The sequence below is a fragment of the Rousettus aegyptiacus genome, unplaced genomic scaffold (assembly GCF_014176215.1).
Source record: "Rousettus aegyptiacus isolate mRouAeg1 unplaced genomic scaffold, mRouAeg1.p scaffold_m13_p_5, whole genome shotgun sequence".
Lineage (NCBI taxonomy): Eukaryota > Metazoa > Chordata > Mammalia > Chiroptera > Pteropodidae > Rousettus > Rousettus aegyptiacus.
Genome location: NW_023416308.1, coordinates 86507992 through 86531006, shown reverse-complemented (window position 1 = coordinate 86531006; position 23015 = coordinate 86507992). Strand labels below are relative to the sequence as shown.

The 23015-nt window shown below is 35.7% G+C and overlaps 1 protein-coding gene across 4 annotated transcripts in view; it reads right to left on the bottom strand.

Moving 5' to 3' along the window:
- PDE3B (phosphodiesterase 3B) overlaps positions 1-23015 on the bottom strand; it is a 133282-nt gene that overhangs the window by 55411 nt on the left and 54856 nt on the right. The gene's annotated exons all lie outside the window — the stretch shown is intronic.

Below are 23015 nucleotides of genomic sequence, written 5' to 3'. Positions count from 1 at the left end.
GTTGCAAAAGATCTTAAACTGCTATCTATTCTATCATTGTTCCAATATTTTATCAGGAGTTGGTAGATTTTTTTCTGTGAAGGAACAAATAGTAAATATTTTTGGCTTTGTAAGCCACACAAAGTTTTTGTGGCATAAACTTTGTGTTTTCTTTTTGCTTTACAACCCTTTAAAATGCAACAAACAAACATTCTTAGTTCTAGGGCCATACAAAAACAAACTGCTGGTAGTGGGCTATAGCTTGCTGTGCCCTATTTTAGATAATACACCCACATTTAATCACTCAAAAAATGGTCAGTTGTCATTATTACCACCTCTTTGTCAACATCCTTGCAGAAGGTCATCTCTTGCCAGTGAGGAGAAACCTGTTCCTTCCCAAAGAAATCCAGATGTAGTATAACCACTTACAAAATTCATAGACAAGTACCTACAAAATGTCTATGGTAAAATTACATGCATATATATTAGTAGACTCGTTAAATTTATGCAGTATTTTAAATGGCCCTAAGTGTCACCCTGATATAATTACTTCTAGTTGTGACTTAATCAGCATACTTTCTATAGTCTAGCGACATTAATTTAGTTTAAGATTTGATAACTTTCTAAAAACACTTACAATATGATTAATATAACCAAAAGTCTCTAAGTTTCTTTTACACAGCCGCTCATTCCTACTTGCAGTCACTTTCTCTAGGGTCAAAAATACATTTACCAAAAAGGAACAGGTTTTTTTCTGAAATCCCCTGCATATTAGGAACTGAAAACATACAGTGAAAACCACAAAATGCTGGTAGGCTGCCTTCTGCGTAAAAGACAGTTTAAGGTATGGAAATATGTTTTTGAAGGAATTAGAGGAAAGCAGTTTGTCATAAACTAAGGATGGTTATTTCTGAATGAGTAAGAGACAAACTAAGAGGAACTAGGAAAGTTATAGAAGGTTTGTAGCAAAGGAATACTGAGGAGGGACATCTTGTGTGGCTAAGCTGGGTAAGACTGACAAATCTAAGTAAGTGAATTTTTAAAACATCAAAAGTAAACTAGTACAAAATTAGAGGCTGGTTTTCTCTTTAAAATGACCATTAGTCTGTTCTCAATATTATGAAAAAAGTTCTATACTCTTTATAATCATGGGAAACTCTATGTCTAACTCGGTCCCCCAGTGCAGCCCCCTGGGATGCAACTTACAAAACTGGGCCACATTTAGCTGTGCACCAATGAAGAAAAAGAATGTTTTTCCTTTCTAATGTGGCATGGCCACAACATGCTCTAGAGTCAGGAAAATATTGACCAGAGGACGCATCCTCAAAATGCCGTACCATCTTGCAACTTGAGTTCTGTGAAAAAGAGGAAATCCCCTACATACGAGCATTTATGCTTTTGTGTCAGAAAGCCCATTCAAATGAAATGTCGAATTATGGTACACCAGGCTGGGAAACCAGACAAGTCAGTCTTACTCGAATCTGAGAAGAAGAAAGGTGACTTGTTATTACTCCAGCTCGATGCTTCGGCGGCAGCAGCCACGCTGTGCTCCTATGGCAATAACGCAGCCGCAGCTCCTACCCTACTATCTCCAGCCGGAGACTGGGCTCTGCCAAGACTCAGGAATGGTCTCCCTCTCTCAGTTCCAGCAGGGTACCATACCAAATTTGGTCAGAAGTCAATTCCAGTTAAGGCAGATGTCAATTGGAGGAACTGATGCTAACAAACAACTGGCATGAATGGTTTGGATGTAAGCACCCTTGAGAACTTCTGACCTCTTTAACTGGAAAAAGAATATGCCCGCCAATAGAATGATCCTAGAATGATGGAAAGTCTCTTTTCATCCGTTTTTGCCACTCATAACCTGACTTGGGCAGATATCCAACATCTATTAAACAAACACCTTGCTTACTGTCGAAGAATGGTGCGTTAGCTTACAAAGGCAAGGGAAGAAGCTAGTTGCCCGCACAATGATGAGACTGCACAGGGACTTGGGCCCAGGCGGAAGGAAGGAATGCCGGATAAGCTGACCACAGAATGACACCACCTCCTCACTCCTTACACAAAAGCGCAGAAGTAGCCAATTACAATCTCCCTTCTAACTTTCAGGTGTCAAACCAATGTTTCACATGTGCAGTTGATTAGGTTTGACCACTGTAAGATGAGCAGTTTACCATCTTGCCCCCAAAGCGCAGGCACAAACACCATTACCAGGCAACATAGCTGTCAAGAAAACCCACTGCTTTCAAAAAGCTCGCCTTTTTGCACAAATTCACTAGGTTCCCCAGCTCATAAAAGCTGCCAAGCAGAGCCATCCCACAAGTCAGTTCGCAGGACCTTCCTATCCTCTATGCTGCCTCCCTTCTGCTGAGCATAAGGTTAATAAGATTTGTCCGGAAAATTTTCTGGGGTCTTCTCTAGATTTCTATCTTGGAAATCCAAGAACCCCAGTGCCAACAACGAGACACCCCAAAACCCTGTGCGAACTGAAGCTGCAACTGTTATCCCACGCTGGTATATAAACAATGAGGATCAGCCCAAGCTTGAACATTAAATTGCATTCGGCTTAGGTTAAGGAAGGGAGTGCCCAAACAAAAAGGTCTTAGTAAGGTCCAGCAACTAAAGCAGTGTCCAGATAAAAACCTGTCTGAATTCACAGAATGTATTTTTGAGGCTTATCGCCAATATACTTCTGTGGACTCAAAGGCCCCTGAAAATTTAAAGGCCGTTAACATAACTTATTGGGCAGAATGTCCCTGATATCCAAAGAAAGCTTCAAATGGTTGACAGCGCCTTCGGAATGTCCATATCACGGCTGATGGAGATTGCTTTTAAGGTTTTCCATAGCAGAGACAAGGCCTGGGAAAAAACAAAAGATGAAGCAACAGGCTGACTTGCTGGCTGCTGCTCTGACCACCAGAGGGCCTCAGAAGACAAGGAACAAGGTGAGGCACCCTGGAACAATGGACCTGCACCAAAAGTAGACCCTAAACAATGTGATTACTACAAGGAAGAGAGGGTCATTGGAACAAAGACTGCCCAGAGTCTAAACAACGAACAGGACAAAGAGGAAAGAGAAGTGTTACAGATGCCCTAATTATCCTGGCGGTCCAGGGTTTCCGATCAACTCAATTGGCCCCTTCAACATCACCCACATAGAACCCAAGGTCACTCTAACAGGGAAAAGAAATTAATTGACTTTTTGATTGACACTGAAGCCACATATTCTGTATTAAATACTAGACTGAGTAAACTCCAAAACAATGCTCCGTACTGGAGCATCAGGAGAGTCACTACAGAAGCCACTTCTCCAGCCATTAGATTGCCAAATGGAAAAAAACAAACCCTAAACATAGCTTCTTGTATGTGCCAGAATGCCCAGTGCCACTTTTAGGACAAAACTAAACTAAATGCCAAAATACCTTGGCCCCCAAGCCATATTGATACTAAGGCACCTCCAGAAAGAAGCTTGTGCTTTATAGGCAGCATTGCTGGCTTCACCCAAGAAGGAAGTTCTGGCTGAGGTTCCCAAAGAAATCTTGCAAGAAGTTAAGTCTGGAAGTACGGGCAAAGGGCAAACCTGGAAAGGCAAAAAGAGCCACTCTAATCCAAATATGATCATGGGTAGGAGGAACCATCCCTCATCTAAAACAATACCCTCTGAAAGACCCAGAAGGCTGAATTACTGGCCCTGACCTCAGTCTTGCACCTAGAAAAGCTAAGAGAGTCAACGTCTACACTGACTCCAAATATGCATTTACCATGGTAAACACCTACAGGGCTATTTGGAAAGACAGCTCTTAACATCAGGAGGTAAAGAAATTAAACATACCTAAGAGATATTAAAACTCTGCAAGCAGTAATGGAACCTCAGGAGATTGCTATCATTCATGTCCCGGCCATCAAAAGACAGGCGGCTTAATATCCCAAGGGAACAATAAAGCAGATTCAGTTTCTAAGTTAGTAACCTGAACAAATGTCCCAGTATCCCCCTCCTGGCATATTCCTGACATTGACTTAAAACTAGCCCAGCCTGCATATTCTTTAGAAGACCTAGAATAAGCAAAAAAGTGGGGCTTCACCACTCACCACTCACCACTCACCAGAAAGATGCATGGATAAGCAGAAAGATTCCTAAACACCTAATGGAAGAAACAGTTAACTCCATCTACCAGAGTACCCATTATAAATGGGATGGCACCACTCCAATGGATACAAAAAATATATTCCTGAGCCGGGTATGTAGAGGACTCTTCAAAAGGTGATTCAAAAATGTACCTACCATCTATGTCAGAAATAATCCAAAGATGGGACTTGTCCTAGAAGTCAGAGGACTCCAATGCTGAGGATTGGGCTCAGGATAAGATTGACAAATTGACTTCATTGCGATACCCAAAACTACTGGAAATTATCTATATCTGGTAGTATCTATAGATCTCACTAAAGGATGGGTTGAAGCATTTCCATGGAGATCAAAAAGGGCATCAGAAGTAATAAAGTCTTTATTAAAAGAAATTATTCCTGGATTTGGATTGCCTTTTTCTATCCAGCAGTGCCTTTATTGCTAAAGTAACTCAGGAAGTCTCCAGACTCTTAGGAGTACGGTGTAAACTCCACACTTCTTAGAGACCACAGTCCACTGAACAGATGAAAAAGATAAACCACACCTTAAAGAAAACTATTGCCAAAATTTATCAAGAGACCAATTTAAAACGGGGCAAGATACTGCCCATTGCTTTGCTTAGGATTAGAGTGGCCCTCAGAAGCAGGATTCAACTGAGTCTTTATGAAATGTTATATAGGAGACCCTCATGTCTTATAGCGAACACTGGGGAAACTGGGGACCCTAAAGGTCAAAGAACCAGACACTGCCAGATATGTACACTATTCAAGGTTGACTTTAACTGCTATTCATAAGTTTCCTTCTGTCAGGGTGAACTACCCCCAGAAATGTCCCTTTACACCATTTCAATTCTGGAAATTGGGTACTTTTAAAATCCTGGGAAAATAAACATCATGATGATCAACTTGAACCTAAAGAGGAAGACACTCTTAGATTTTAATAACGATTCACTCCTCTGTCAAACTAGAAGGAATCAAGCCCTGGATCCGCCACTTCTGAGTTAAGCCAGCTCTAGATTCACGTCTTTCTGTCTGAGTGACAACGCCATGAGGAAGCGCCACTCAACAACCTGAGTACTCTTTCGAGCCTATCTCAAGACTGAAGGATACCCATCAAAAGAAAAACACCTGACAACACGGGCTGAACCTCATCAAAATGAAGACCAGCCACTGGATAAATTCCAAGATAATAGTTGTTTCCTAATCTTTAACTTTCTCCTATGGTTTCAATTTCCATCAGGTTTTCTGTAACACAAGTTCACCTGCTCTCCAGACTGGCACCAATCTTAAACTAATTTCTTTCAGTCTGTGCGTGCAGGCAGATGAACTCTCTTGTTCATCTCGGTAACAATTCTTCCCATCATCATGACATCTGTAAATCTTATGTTTTCTTAAGTTCACAATAAAAGTACAGAATAGACAGACGTGAAGACAGAGCCACAGGATGGGTCACTGAGTTTGAAGCTACAAACTTACCTAAGTATACTATTGTCCAATCTATACTTCTGTATTTCTTCTAGAAGGGTACCATCGAACAATGACTAATACCTATACCTCATTTCCCCAATTCATTAGTCTAAGTAGAAGCTGATTTTTTTTTGCTAACTCAAGCATACTTCCATTAGGATACTTTCTTAACACTGAGTCTTTCTTCACTCACCTATATGATTAAATAAATATTACACTCTAATGGCAAAAGGCATCTTTTTATTCATGTCACACATTCTCAGTGTCATTCTATCACTCCTAAGGTGAAAATTGGTTCTTGGGGGCAAAAAACAATCATCTTAAAAATATTAAAATGACTCCACAGTACATAAACATATATATACTATAAATCTATGGTATTAAAAATTTCATAGACGGGAGGGATGAGTAGGAAAAAAATGTCTAAAAAGGTTCCTTAGTGGAGTGATAATGAAAACAGGATTGAGAAACACCGATATAAAGCAGCCCTGCTTGTTGCTTATAGAAGCAACATTAGCTCAATTCGGAGAGTGTTCCCTAACGCACTGAAGGCCATTACGAGGCCACCAACTCAGAAGCTGCCGCCAACATGAGAGGTAATGTACACCCTATTCTAACTGTGCTCTTAGAGGTTTCTGAAAATCTTACTGCGTACAAATTTTTTTCTCTATGCTGACTTTTTAGATCTCTCTACTGTAGCCTCTTATATTTCAGTCCACCTCCCTTAATAAATACACTCCTCCTTAGCTCTTCATTCCATTATCATGGTGTCCCTCTCACTTGAAACTGCTAGGCTGGCTTTGACAGAACTCTTAAGCAGCAGCTCGTTCTTACTTCAGTCCCTTTCTCTAGGATCAAAAATACATTTACCAAAAAACGGCAAGTCTTTGTCTGAAATCCCCTGCATATTAGGAACTGAAAACAGATACAATGAAAGCCACAAATTGCTGGTAGACTGCCTTCTGTATAACTCGAATGACTAGAATATTAGTGATTTTGAGAAAACAAAATTTTTTGCATAAGTAGAAGATGTATGACGCAGGAATTCTGCAGCTAAATATATTTTAGAGCAGCGTTGTTCAAAGTGTGGTCCACAATAAGATAAATACAGAAATTAAGAGTAAATGTTTGGAAATCCTTATAGCAATTTGACATTGCTGAGTCCTTTTTAGTGTATTGTACAAAAGCATCAATCCACAACAGATTGAGGAGAAAATCCCAAAGCTTGATCTTTTGCTATATAGTTTGACACCAGGAGAAAAGAACATGAATGCACACAGCTGCACTGTTTTGGGTGGCAAGAAAACTAGATACAATCCAAATGTCCAATCACAAAATGGAGAAATTCTGGCACACAATGGAATACAACGGTGAAAATGGAGTGTGCGGCTACATACCATATGAATGAATCCCAGAAACATCGTTGAATGAGAAAAGCAAGTCACAGAAAAGTACATACAGTATAATTTCATATGTGGAAAATAAAATATATGTTGAAATAATCTTTTTAGGAATATAAATATATGCAAAACTAAAGAAATGCAGGATGGTGAACAACTCTAAGGAAGAAGAGAACTGGATCTAAGAGTGGCACACGGGCAACTTCAAAGTTATTGGTAATCAAAGTTAATGGTAATGGCGGGTAGATGGCATTTGTTATCCTTAGTCTCCATATTTTATGCATATTTTATAGTACATTAAGAATTTAGGAAGGTAAAAAAGTAGAGATAGTGAATAGAGAGAACCTTTGAGAAATCGTGCTGCAAGTGGCAAGAATGAAATGAAGCAATATTTAGAAAAGAACATGAAATAATACTTCTTTTGTCCTTAATTATCCAGGACAGTAAGGGAACTAATGATATAAATTACCCAACGGAGCAAAATCCTCAATGAAAATATAGCTCAGTGTGTCTATAATATTAGCACTTAGATCAGTAATACAGTATTAGCCATTATTCATCAAATTATGACCTGTGAGTGAGTTATTTCTCAGTGGTAGGAACTATTTAGAGGGGAAAAAGAAATCAATTTCATTTACACTCTTCTTTAAGAGTCCAAATCATCTTAGCTAAAGTATTTTTGTGTCATTAGAATATTGTTTATATCTATTGTTTGCATTCTTTTCATTGTGTTGCATTATATCCCAAATCAAAAAAATAAATAAATGGCTCAAAACTGGTTTCCTAAAGCTTAAAGTGTTTATAAAAATAGTAACATAAATAATTCAGAATAAATGCTAAGCCTAGATCAAGAACAAGACTCTAGGGCAAAAAGAATTCAAATCTATGGGTGTGAAAATACCACACAAACCCATAAAAACAAAAATATGACCAGGACACACAACAGTGACTATCTAAAAGTTGGATATTTGGGGGGAAGGGGAGCGGGAGCTTGCAATTCATTCACCTTATATTCTTCTGAATATTGTTTACTTTGAAACTTTGTCAAATAATGATGGAAATCCATGGAAACTTATATGATATATTCAAACAAAACATAAAAATCTTTTTTGGTAAACCAATAGAATTTCTCTAGAACAAGAATGTAATGGGTTTTTGTTGTTGTTCTTGTTGTTTTTGTTTGTTTGTTTTTGTTTTTGTTTTGGCATGAAACAGAAGATGTTTGTTCCTAAAACAGAAGAGAAAAATACTATATAGGTACCTTTCAGATTCTGGGCTCCTCACAGCAAAACCATGTAAAAAAGATAAATCTATTGCCAAGAAACTTTTAAAGCTGACCAGACAGTTGATAAACATTATGCTGGAAGAGAGAACATATCAAATAATTTCCAAAATATATTTACCATATTACAGCTTGGGGTAGCACAGAATTGAAAGGGCATATAAAGTAAATGAGTAATTACTGTCACATTTGTACACAGCAGATACTTTACTGCCGGATAAACGTACTCATATGCTAGGTCCAAATCAGCTCTTGGCGTATGTGTAATACACATGAGGAACAATGGTAGATAACTTTTTATGTGTTTATCACAGAAAAACCCATACTACAAAAGGTGATTTTTCTTTTTTAATGATTATCTTGTAAACTATGACAGAAACTAAAAAACAAGTGTTGGAATCAGTTCTGAGACAATCAGTATTCTGTACAGCAAGGAAGAGCCTCGCTACACAATAAGAAAACCTCTTAACTGCAAATCTGCATGCCACTTTATTCACAGAAAACAGTTGGTGGTTTAAACACACATGCTGAGTATGATTCAATGTTAAAGAAATTGCATAAATGCAAATGTACTCGATCTTCGGCACAGAGTATACATCTTTTCGGTCTGCTGATAAAAAAAACTATAAACATAAATAGCAAATATAACAGAAGCATTTTCTTCAATAAAACACAAAGAACTTTTCCTCAAGCTTTTAAGTATGACAATGCCCATTAAAACTTAGCTACTAGCATAGCCCTAAAAATAATCTTCAGTGAAAAATCGCTAAAATTCCAGGGTCCATGTTGAATCTGAGTATTCGAAGCTAACATGCTGCCTTCTATCATAAATTATAATTTCCCTTGGATTTTTCTAACTTAAGAGAAATAGAGGGAAAAAGAGATATTCGTTGGCTATAGAATGAAGCTACAACCGAACCTATCTGCTCAGTTTAAAAAACATTGGTAGAAGCATTTGTTCCTGATACATAATACTTTGTGAAGGCTCTTTTAAAATCTTACTTCCATGTAAAAAGCATATACATTGTTCCCAAGTCAGCAAATTTTAGGCATCTAAACTTCAATCCCAATACTAAAGTAGATTCTGTAAATAATTTACAAGACTAATTTAAATATAGCTGAATTTTAAATCACAGTCAATTATAAATATGGTTCTGTTACACTGTAAGACATTTGATGGAAGTGTGAAACATTAACTCACTGTTTTTAGGAGCTCCCATTATTTATCTGTTTCTGAGCTCAAATATAATGCAGTGTCAGAATTTAATATATTTTCACGTACTGTGGTTATCTGTAAAAAAACTAATTTTAAAAACAGCATTTCTTCTAACATGAGGTATAACATACACTATTAAATTTTTTTTTAGTTCATTTGATAAAGTGAACCCAAGACTGGAGCCTTTATATAAATTCAGCTTTTCTTTGTGGTTAAAAAGTTGAATCCTGATAAAAGTTTCTGTTTGAATGTTTATAAGTCCAACATGCTTTACAGAGCTCTACAAAACCACCAATACCACAGTGAAACATCAGCAGTACAACCAGGAGATGTTATCAGGCTCAATTACGTCAATGAGGTTATTTCATTGTTCCCTATGCGGCCAAAAAGAAAAACATATATGTGTCTTCAAATCAAACTTACAGAGAGAGCAGTTACAGTTACGTGAAATTTAAAAGAACATTTATCATGGTACTGCTGTGCATTAATTCTTAAAATCTCCTTTGCTCTCATATTTCTTGGTGACATTTTATTTGAATTTCATGTACAAAAGTATGCTAATGAAACTGACTGAATTTCAATATGTCTTTTTCTATTTCTTTGCCTTCCAACTTAGGCCCAGTGAAGAAAACCATTTAACTCTTTGTTTATTGAACATAAACCAAAAACAAAATAAATGGAGAGCCAAAAGGTTAAACTAAAACTACTTTCTAACAGTCTAAAGTGCAAAAATAGTAACCTTGACACCATATGGCAAGCCCGGCTCTGTCACAAAAACTGAGAAGCAGAAAAAAAGGTATCAGGCAGGGGAGGGGGGGAGATGGGGAGACTAGTATTACTTAGTAACTACGGTAGTCCCCTCCCCCCTTATCTATAATTTTGCTTTCTACAGTTTCAGTTACCTATGGGTGACTGTGGTCCAAAAATATTAAGTAGAAAATTCTAGAAATAAACAACTCATGCGTTTAAAATAGCACACCCATTCTGAGCAGCATGATAAAATCTCACGCTAGCCTGCTGGTGACGTGAATCATCCCTTTGTCTTTCATATCTACACTGTATATACACTACCTGCTCAATAGACATCTCAGTTATCAGATCAACGGTGGTAGTATTACAGTGCTTGTGTTCAAATAACCCTTATTTTCCTTAATGTCACATTCGCATAACTTTTATTACAGTATATTATTATAATTGTTCTGTTTCATTAGTTATTGTTAATCTCACTATGCCTAACTTATAAATTAAACTTTATCATAGATTTGTATGTATAGGAAAAAATATAGCATATATAGGGGTCAGTACGATCCATGGTTTCAGGTATCCACTGGGGGTCTTTAAATGTATCCCTCATGGATAAGGGAGGACTACTCTAATCTCATTTACTACTCTCACTAATCAAATAATATGGTGACGGTATGGTGACTTAGACTCCATGCTATGTATCAGCACTATGTTAGGCACTTGCTACATATTGTCTCCTTTAATCTTTACTAGAATTCTCTGTGGTAAGCCATATTTCCTCATTTTACAGATGACACAACAGTAACTAAGAAAAGTAAAGTAAACTGCCCAAAGTCACACCACTAGTAAATGGCACAAACGAATTAAATTCAGATCTGCCGAATTCCAAAGCTTTAAAGATTCTTAACCATTATGCTCCACCATCTTAAAATTATTATCCTTTACTAACTACAATGTGCTAGGAATGAGTCGGTGCTTGGCAACCATGTAAAATCACAGCAAGTTTGCAAGTGACCCCATTTTATATAGGGAGAAGTTGATTCCTTTGCATTTGCCTCCCAGATCCATTCGTTGCCCTTCACTCGGCTTTAGGGAGGCTGACCCCTACAATCTGCATCACCTAAGCTCCCATGCAGCTGGTTTCTCCTTTGGTTGGGAGCCACCAGCAGGAAATTGGATTTTAGGAGGAGAGATCATGTGATTCTCAGCGGCCTGCCTGCCCACACACCACTGTCTCTGATAACAGCTATGGCCCTCCATGACTACAGCTCTTATCAGATGTCGTCTTCCCTCCACAGCTTCAGCTATGAGTCTGAAGACAGCATTGGAATCTCTAAACACCATTTCCACCCTTGTTCCTTTAGGCCCTGGTGAGGTAACCGCTTCCCACAGTTGCTAGTCTCTAGCTATCTAATCATCTCTTGTTCATTCTCAACACTGCTCTTTCTCTCGAAGTAGACTTTTCACGGAAATCTTTTTATGTGAACCACCTTGGGGTGAATTCTGGGTTTTTTGGGGCCTCTAAATAATACAGGGATGATGTAACTAAGTTCTGTCGTATATCTAGTAAATTGCAGAGCTAGAATTTGTTTTTTGTTTTTTTTAGTTTTTTGGGTTTTTTTTTTTTTTTAGACGAGGCAACCTTTGGTTAACCTCACAGATTGCAAGGACCTTGTCAGCTACATTTTCTTATTTTTTATTTTTTACACCTACAGCACTTGGTCTTTCTAGGTACGTGATCTCCTGTTCAAGTACTAACCAGGCCCGACTCTGCTTAGCTTCCGAGATCAGATGGGATTGGGCTTGTTCAGGGTAGCATGGATGTACACTGTGGAGCTATAATTTGAATTCAGGTTTACTTTCTTCCAATATTATTCCCTTCTAGGCTAAAAGAATAATTACTTATGCTTTTTGAAAGATCTTTCTTTCCCCAAATGAAAAGTATCTTGTTTTTATTTACCAAATCATCAAATTATACTCCAAAATCTGATTCTATATTCTCTGTTTTTCATTGTTATTACAGATGTATTTTCTGAGCTCTAGTCAATGGCCAACTTTGCCATAAATAAACTAGATCCAATCCTGTTGCCTACCTGAGGATATTTCACTAATATTTCTCTCCTTCTGTCCTATCTCGTCATTTTCTCTCTCTACTAAATCATTCCCATTTGATTAGAAACTGCTGCAATTTCTCACATCTCACATACATACCTTCTCAAGATCACACTTCCACTCAGCCACTGTCTATTTCTCTGATCCCTTTTACAGCAAAATTCCTCACAAGAGTGGTGTTTACTTGTTTTCCAATTCCTCTAAATCTCAAGGTGACACTAATTTAGCTACACTGGTTTATTTGCTGGTCCTTGAACATGCTAGGCAAGTCAAATGAAATTCATTACATAAAACTATTATCATGTGTGATTTTTCTAAAGCTATACTGATAATTCAGATTTTATAAAGTAGTACTTGAAATACAAGAGTTCAAAATCAGAAACAAGATGTTTAAAGAGATGCGATAAAAATGAGGTGAGTGAGAAAAATATGAAAGTACTGAAGTAATACAGTGGAACAGGCAGAGCTTTAACCTGTAAAGTACCAATTACTTAAATCTTTATAATTTAAAATTTTTATCCATTAGCTCTTAGGAGACTATTTTTATCATTTAATGTTATGAAATTGAGCAAAACATTTTTTTTTTTAACCTTAAGATTTTCAGAGCCATTTTAAAGTTATAAAACACGTACCGTGATCTAATGAGTGTGCTAAGGGGATTAAAGCACAGAGAACCATTTTCTAAGTATATGAAATTGCCTCTATTTTACTTTACCAGCATTCTTAATGTCTCACTCTTTCTAGATGTTTTCGAGGTTTTACCTATTATCTCTCTTCTAGACCTCCTATGTCTTTCTGGATATAAACACTGGTCCAGACCTCAGCTGGTTTCTCCAGCTATGTACGAGCAACAGTTCGGCTCCATCCCTGACTCAGGTTCCATATTCCTACCAACAGATATATATTCTAAGGGGAGTGTGCCAAAAATAACTGAAGAAAGTGGGACTGTAGAGCTTTAAAAATATAATTTCTACTTTCTTCCTACCTTATAAAGAAAATGTTTTCCTCAAATTACAATTTCCGGTATAATTTAAGCAAGATAAAATTTATAATAGCTAATATTTAAAAGATCTTACTAAAACATTTGAGTAATTCAAGAATGCATGAGGAATATCCTAATAAATATTCTAGAATTCTAAGCATGGTTTATGAACAAGACCAAAGGAAAAAAAAAAGGCCCCTCACTTCAATAAGAGAATATGCTGCAAATTGGACTCCAGGTCAAGAAAGAAAGCCAAGTGATCACAAACCAAAGTCATTCTGGGGAGATTTGAGATTACCCTAAAATGGTAGTCTTATGACTAGATCTAAGACACCCCCATCTACACATACAATAACTCAGATAAACTGATGCTAGAGCCCAGATTCTCAAACACTGCACTACAGCACCTCCCACCTACTTCAGACTCAGACAGGAGACTGGCTTGCTTTCCCCCAGTCAGCTCGAGGAGGCTCATGCAACTAAAAGGTCCACAAATTGCAATGACATTCACGTAAAACAAAGGAACTAGGTGGTCCTAGACCTAAACTGGAATACCATCTGCCTAACAAAGTAGATACAATGTCTATAAATTATCCTTTACAGTTTATCTGGGGGTAGATAAAATTATAGTTTAGACTTGAGAATGATGAGCCAATCCAAGCCAGCTTTACTGGTATAACAGTTACATACATTTATTGAGGAAAAAATAAAAAGTAATACATGACAATTCTCTGCTGGAAGTTTCTTCTTCTTCTTCTTCTTTTTTTTTTTTTTTTTTTTTTTTAGGAATTCTGCTCCTTGGCTCTTTTGTTATCTCTACAGCTCTCTAATGTGTGTACACAGACACATGGCCTTTGTACCCAAATAACACAATGGAGAGTGCTAATGGCATTTCACCATAGGCAGAGACTGTAAGTGTAATTCATCATCAATTTGTAATCTCTGCCCAAGAGAAGTACTTGAAGAGGGTTAAGAATACTCTTCTAGGAAAAAGCTAGAAATTCTCACCAGTGGCTCAGCTCCAGGCTTTGATACCCCTCTGCAGTCTGCTTACCCTACCTTGCTTTTGATCATGAGAACTATCCATGCCAGCTCTGTGCCCAGGACCATTCTGAGGGCTGAAGTTTCCCATCTTCAAACGAGGTTCTGTCCAATCCTTCTTTGGACAGAGATTGAAAAGCACTGTAGGTATTATCTAAATATTGTGTCATGAATTTGAAGAGAACAATGGTGAGGGTAACCCCTTTAAGTCTCTGCCTTTCATTGTCCTCAAACTTTTGTCTCATTGCAACTAAAACAAAGTAAAACCTAGTTTAAAAGAGGGACGCGCCCTCAGTCTGGCAAATCATAGGCAACAAAGGAGAATGAAAACATGTATGTTTTTTATATATTATTATATTCAACCTTCATATTCATCCTGTGAGATCAGAATTATTTTTTATATATCATGAAATTTAGATTAAGTAACTGTTGAAAGAATAAATGACTCATTTTTAACTGCTATCTTCCCCGTATCCATTTCAGTGTAGACATTTCTCACTGTCTCTCATTACCATTTTTACATTTTATATCAAGCCTGGATCACTTCAACAGCCTCCAATAAAATTTTCTCTGTTACCATTACATTTACTTAATACAACAAAATCAATCTTCAAAGACATTTGTACCATGTTACTCTCCTGTTACAGATAGAATATATTTGGGCTAAAGGGAGTTTAGAAGCCAACAATTCCAATGTTCTTATTTTACAGATAAAGAAAATAAGGACCAGAATAATTATGTGGTCTTTCTCCTTTTTCCTACCTCTGTGCCTAAAACCACTCAACTAAAAAATCTACCTGTAGGCAGACATTCGAGTAAACAAAGGAACTATTTGCATTTAGGTGAGACAAGCCTCTGCAAAGAAAATGGAAACATCTGCTCTCTGATTAACTTTTTTAATTCTCAACTTCTCTTTCCAAACCAAACTCACATCTGATTATCTCCCCAAACCAATGAAGGGGGTTCAGGGGGACATCTACCAATAAAAATCTGCTTACTGCTTTCTACATCTGATTTAAATGCTAATTAATTTTCCTTGGTTCCTATTTTCTACTTCTTATTTCTTAATCTCAGTAAATGAATCTGACTTCTTAAAACAGAAGAAATATTTAAAGGCCACAATGGAGGCATTCTTTAAATAATAGAGCTTTTTGAAAACTGCAACTGCAAGTTACTTAGAAAATAGCAATCAGAAATTACTTTATTCAATATGAGCAAGCACACTACCACCATGGTAAACATTAAGGACCATAAACAAAGAACTCTGTCCGATTCTACCAAATGGTTACATTTCCAAAGTATAAAAGACATTTCATACAAAAAAAAGGACTATATAGGAAAGCAGCACAGGTACATTTACATATATATATTTTTAAATTTCATTTTATTATTAGTTTCAAGTATACAACACCTTGGTTGAATGTTTATATAGTTTATGAAATGATCCCCCGATTGCTCTTTCTCTCTGGTTCTACGTCTAGCCCGTACATTACTGCCGACTGTATTCCCTACGCTGTGCTCCGCATCCCTGTGACCATCTATCAACTATTAATCTCTACTTCTGTAACTCTTCACCCTTTTCTCCTAGCCTCCAGACCCCTCTTCCCTATGGGCATCGCCAGATTGTCCTCTATATTTGAGTCTGTTTTCACTTAGCTTATCACTTTTGTGAAATTAAACAACTTTTCAAGAATAAAATTTTTAAATTTAATAGAGGTACATTTACTAGTTTCTTACCTGCCTTTTATTTTAGAACTGAATATTAAATTTATGAGATGTAGATATTAATAAAAATTATCAAAACATCAAAGCATATTTTAATTAACCAAGAAAAAAACTTAAAAATCAATGTATACTAACAAAACTTTTTTTCTATTTAAAATAAAAATTCAGCATTTTTTTTATATGCTGATAGTTAATGTTGAGACAAATTATTCAAGTTGCCAGCAGTATCTGTTTGACACTGCTAGGCATTAGTTGAGTAAATAAGTTTTGTCATGGTAACTGAGCTTAAAATTAAGCAAACAAAGATACTAGCCCCATAGCGACTTGATTTGAAGGTGAAAAAGGAACTGCTAGTCTATTAAAAAAAACAGATTCCCAGGGATCATCACAGTATTCTAAACTTATGGGGGCGAAAGTACTAAAAGTTTTATGCTTCGCATAAGCAAAACAACTTTTTCAGTAAATTTAAATACAGAGATAAATTTAACACTACATTCTAAGAAAAATTTCCCCATGTAACACTAATTTTCCACATATAAAATAGTAAAAATCTGGGAATTATCTAACATGAATTAACTATTACAATGTGATATGGATCAGCTAAAAAAACTGACAGATCAAAAGCAATTTTCAAGTAACTTGTGAAGAGCCCATTTGTAAAAATTAAAACAGCAAGCTTATTTAAAGTAAACCCAAGAAGCCAGAAGGGGGCGCTCTCAAGCCCTACATTGACCAGGGCGCCCAAGAGGAAGAACTGTTTAGAATAGCTCTTCCAATTTCCTCTTCTCTATAGAAGTTTTCTTTCTTTGTTTCTAGGAACTTGTGCATTAGACAGCAGGACCCAAATTGCAATTCTTTGTTGTTATGGAATAAACTCATTTTGCTGGAGAAATATCTGCCTGGCTGTATAAGGTCAGCATATCTAAACAGAAAAACTAACATTTCACTGTGGAATAATTTATATTCCCAAACATTAAACTTTGTGATAATGCTGTGCAAATAAGTTACCATTAGTAGCTCCGACTGGCATAGAAAAGGAAACCAGATAGTTATATTAAGATCTGTCAACGATTAAAACAGAATTTTTAAAATACTTCTATTTTTAACTCAGTCTTTTTTCCCCAAATTAATTGCTGCTCTTTTATTAGGCGGCAAATGTACACAATCTAGTGTTTTTCCGAGATCAGTTAGTCCAGCACCGTGATAAGATGTGCTAATTACTGACCACAAAATTATTAAAAAATAAACTAGTCTATCCTTTTTGGTATGCTGAGGGTAAATGAGGATAGCTCGACAAACCATTAGGCTTGCAATATGTATGTCAGTATAGGCACAGTTTACCAATTCGCCAATTATTAATATAAATCGGATGCAAACTATCCATCTTCGGCCTCCAAAAGGACAAGGTCTGATTTGTTCCTGTGATACCAGTATGCAGGAAAGTAAGTGCCTAGCACATAACACTTGCTTAATAGTTTTAGAATGAATTAACCCATAACTAGCAAATGTCACATTTTATAAATTTGAAATTTTAGTTATGGAGTCTATGAATACTATTAAAAACAGCTAATATTTATTGAGAGCCTACTATATGCCATTACCTCACTTAAAACCTATTGTTATCCTCATTTTTATAGTTAACTATGGCTAAGAGAGACTAAGTAACTTGCCCAAATTTACACTGGAAACAAGTGGCAGAGCTGGAATTCAAACTGTGCTCCAACTACAGAATCTGTAATTCTAATGACAATATTTTACTGGAATAATCACAATTCATTATTATACTGAAAATCTTTACTATATATATATCTCTCTCTTTCATCCTACAGAAAAGAACAGTTTTCAAAAAATATGAAAATAGTAACTTTTCAAGTGATAAATTATTGCAATACATGATTTGCTTTCCTGGCTTTTAGTACATAGCCTCCTGCTGAAGCTGAGCTCTTAACTACTTAAGCAATATTTGCTTCTGTGAGAAAGTAGAACAACTTTATGCAGTGGAAGAAGTGGCCTACCAATTTAGGATACCACCAGTAAACCACCTTTGTTCTGGACGTCAGTATAGAAAAGAATGCACTGTCTTAAATCTGTTGTGATAATTAAATAAGAATATGCTTTATAAAATGTAAAACTATAAAAATGCTCATAAAATTGTATTTGATATGTTGAGACATGGTATTGTCTAAAATATATGCTGTCTAGATTGCTCACACTTAGAATACGTTACCATATGTTGTTATATAAATAATCTCTTTCCCTGTGCTGGTTATTCTTCATTTGTCTCTTCAGACCCACTCTCCAAATAGCAGCTTTCCCCAGGAGGCTGATCTTTTTGGAGTGTTTCTACAAGTTGTCATCTGGCTTTTGGTGGGGGACTAAGGGAGGCACCAGCAGGACATGAGAGGGCAGAGAAGAATGAGGTAAAGGTATATTTATAGGTGAGGATATTATCTCCCACAGGTTGACGGTGGCTGGATTCCTCCACTAAAAGCTACAACTCCTGTCTGGGAACCTCTCCTATAATTCCTACAGATACCCCTTGCCTCTTCAGGCCTCAGGTGGTATGGTAATAAGGATTATGGCTTTAACTCTCTTCACCCTTTTATAAGCAGTCTTTTATTAAATAATCTGCAGTTACTCCACGTTAGTGTGCCATTTGTTTCTTGCAGAATCCTGACTGACATACTACTCAACCAGATTATAATATCCCTTACAACACAGACACTTTCTCATATTTCTTCTTTATCATACTTATATGCAAGTGTAGCATAAACACTTGCATATAAGAATACTGGAAAAAAACACCAGACGAAATCAAAACATCTTAGTTCTATTTTCATGTCTGACTAGCTTGTGCTAAACCTTGATTCTAAGAATAACAAAAAGCTATACAAAAAATGGGAAGACACTGAAATAGAACACTATAAAATATCTATTAATAATATAAGAAGCTGGTAATGGGGGAATTTACAAACAAATAGGTATGAGATATGTAGAAAACAAATAGTAAAATGGCAGAAGTAACTCTCTATTAGTAATTACTTTAAATGTAAAAACATTAAAGTCCAATTAAAAGGCAGAGAGTAGCAGCATGGAATAAACGAAATATGATGATAAGACATATATTATCTACAAGACACTCACTTTAGATCCAGAGTCACAAAATAGGTTGGCAATTGAAATTATGGAAAAATATTTTCCATGGACATAATAAACAAAAGAGAGCTAGAATGACTCTACTAATATCAGACAAAACAGATGTTAATAGATTATCATGAGACTAAAGACTTTATATATTGATAAAAGGGTCAAGTCATCAAGAACTAACAATTATAAGCATTTAAATACTTAACAATAAAGCCCCAAAATATATGAAGCAAAAACTGACAGAAATGAAAGGAATTATAGTTTACAATAACAGTTGAAGTGCATATGGAATGTTTCAGGATAGACCATATATGGTAAGACACAAAATCTCAGAAAATTAAAAAGAATGAAATTGTTCAAAGTATATTCTCTGAAACCAATGGAATACAGCTAGAAATGAAAAACAGAAGGAAAACTGGAAAATTCACAAATGTGTAAAAATTAAATAACATATTCTTAAACAATAATGGGCCAAAGAAGAAATTGCAACTAAAGTTAGAAAATATTTTGAGGCAAATAAAAATAAAAATAAAAATACAACACACCCAAATCTAAAACAGTGTTTTGAGAGAAATTTATAGCTATAAATGCTTACATTTGAAAAAAGAGAGAGAAGATCACAAATTAATTACTTTACACCTTAAAGAGCAAGGAAGAGTAACTTAAACCGAAAAGTACCAGAAAGAAAGAAAATAATAATAAAGGTTAGATGCAGATAAATGAAATAGAAAATAGAAAAGCAATACAGAGAATCGAGAAAACCAAAAGTCAATTTCTTAAAAAGATAAATAAAATTGACAGATCTTTAGCTAATGAAGAACAAAGTGGGAGATTTCAAATAAAAACAAGAGAGTGGAGACATTACCACAAACATGACAGAAATAAAAAAGGATTATAAGAAAATTATAAGGACAATTTTATGCCAACAAAACCTAAAAAACCTAGATGACTAAAAAACCTTTATGCCTAAAAAGCCTAGATGATGTGGACAAATTTCCATAAGCACACAAACTATTAAAACTGACTCAAAAAGAAATAGAAATTTTGAACAGATCTATAATAAGTAAAGATATTTTGAATCATTAATCAAAAACCTCCCAACAAAGAAAAGCTCAGGACCAGATGGCCTCAGTGATGAATCCCATATAACTTTTAAAAACTTAACAATCCTTCCTATCTTCTTAGAAGAAGATAGGAATATTTAAATTCATTCTATGAGGCCAAAATTATCCTGATACCAAAGCCAGATAGAAAGATCACAAAAAAAACTATAAACAATATCTCTTACAAATTACACATTACAACAAAGTGGGATTTAGTCCAGGAATGCAAGAGTGGTTAATATATGAAAACCAACCAATATAATGTACCACATTAATAGAATGAAAAAACATAACCACATGATCAATGCAAGTGATGCAGAAAAAGCATTTGACAAAACACCTTTTCATGATAAAAACTTTCAACAAACTAGGATTAAAAAAAACTTTATAAGGAACATTTGTGGAAAATTCACAGATAGCTCAAGAGTGGAAAAGAAAAATCTTCCCCCTAGTATCAGGAACAAGACAAGGATGCCAGCTTTCACTGTACCTATTTAACATTGCACTGGGAGTTCTAGCTAGAGCAATTAAAGAAGAAAAAGAAATAAAAGGCATCCACTGGAAAAGAAGTAAGGTTATGCATATTTGCAGATGATATGATCCTACATGTAGAAAATGCTAAAGCATGCACAAAAATACTATTAGAACCAATAAACAAATGCTGCAAAAGTGCAGTGTGCAAAATCAACATTCAAAAATCAGTTATATTTCTATACACTAGGAATGAACAATCCAACAAGGAAAAGAAGAAAATGATCCCATTTACATGCAATAGCATCAAAACACTGTGGTACAGGCATAAGGGTAAATGTATAGATTAATGAACCAGAGTTAAGAACTGAGAAATAAACTCATCTACCCATGGTCAGGTGATTTTCAACTATGACACCACAATAATGTAATGAGGAAAAGAATCATCTTTTCAACAAATGCTGCTGGGACAACTGGATATTCATAGGCAAAAAAAAAGAAAAGAAAAGAAAAGAAATTGAACCTCTACTTCTTACCATATATAAAAATTCACTAAAAATGGGTCAAAAATGTATCTCCCTAACATGCTACTCCTCTGATTCCGAGGTGGAGCCAGGTATGGGGATAAATGCAAGGTTCTATGGTTTGCATGCCTGTGCTTTCTTCACTCCACTTTTATGATAGTGAGACCAACTATAGGAGAGTAAGTTGGTAAGAGGAATTCACATAAAATAGCTAGTGTAGCAATATTACCAAGTTTAGAAGAAGCCGATCTACAATCTCATGACTTCTGTGTGCACAGAAATCACAGTGTAATGGGCAAAAGCACTTCACCAGGAGCTCGAAGACCTAGCTCTGCTCTTTACTAACCATGGGACTTCAGGTAAGTCACATGATCTCTTTATACATTATCTTCCTCATCTGTAGAATGCTATCAGACTAAAATTTGAATACTATACTAGGAAATCCCTTGCACATTTTAGAGTAGTTTGGTTTTCAGTATATTAATTGTCAAAGCTCTCTATTACCAAGAAAAACATTGTCGAGTATATTGCAGTTATTAGATTACGTATGTAGTACACTTTAAAATTTTTTCATAAGTATTGAAACAAATTTGCAATGCTTAATTATCCTATATGCCTTAAAATTCAATAACTTACAACCTGAGTCATGTGACATAGACTGACGTGATTATTAAATTCTAAGATTAATATCCAATTCATGGTTCAAAGTTTAAAAGTCTATAAATATAAGAATCCAATTAGGTGGAAGGAATAGTGGATTTTTAAATCCAGTCAAAGGAAAGCTGCACTATAACAAGAATAGAAATTTTGATCCCAGCAAGAAACATGTCATCTAACATTGATTTTGATTATCTGAAGTAAAATGTTAATATCGAAAAATGCTCGTAGATGGACAAGACTACAATTTTAGGAAAAATAACAAGGGTCTTAAAATGATAAAATTCAGTGTATGTAGTCTATCCTAAGATTTTCTAATGTAAAATGTGATTAAGGAAAAAAGATATCCCAGGGTATAGTTACAAAAGTCAATTTTTTTTATCCTAGGCAGTAATATAGATTCATCTGGTTGCTGTTAAATTATTTTCCTGAATGTCTACAGACTTTCTAAAAGACAGAGTAATGACAAACACGTGTTTCAAGAAAAACGCCACAAGGAATACATCAGAAATGAACTTTATGCCACAATGCCACATTTCAAGCATAAACACCATTATTTTGAAAAACAGTAGATTTGAGGCTATTTGCCACTTGAGCTTTTAAAGAAGGAGACTAGAACAAAATTTGACTTGATTTTCAGATCTCTTAAATTTTTTTTCAACCAAGAATATAACCAAGCAATACAAGAGACAATTCTTCGGTGATGCAATACCATTGCCAAATCTTTTTTTATTCCTATTTTCTTTTCCATGTCTCTTTCTTGTCTTTTCTTCATACATATTTCTTTGGTTTGTAGTACCATAGCCTATTCCATTAGATCTCTCAGTGACACCCTTGGGTGCTGGTTTATTTAACCCACTACGCTTGAAACTAAATGTATTTTTAAATTTCTTCTCTGTAATAACAATTCCTGCCAATTACCCTTTAAATTTGTCTTGCGTTATTACCACAAGTTTAACTTTAATTATAATAAAAGTAATGAGAGAACAGAGAATGAGAAATTGTATTACTAGACAAACAACTTATCTAGGCCCTACACTGAA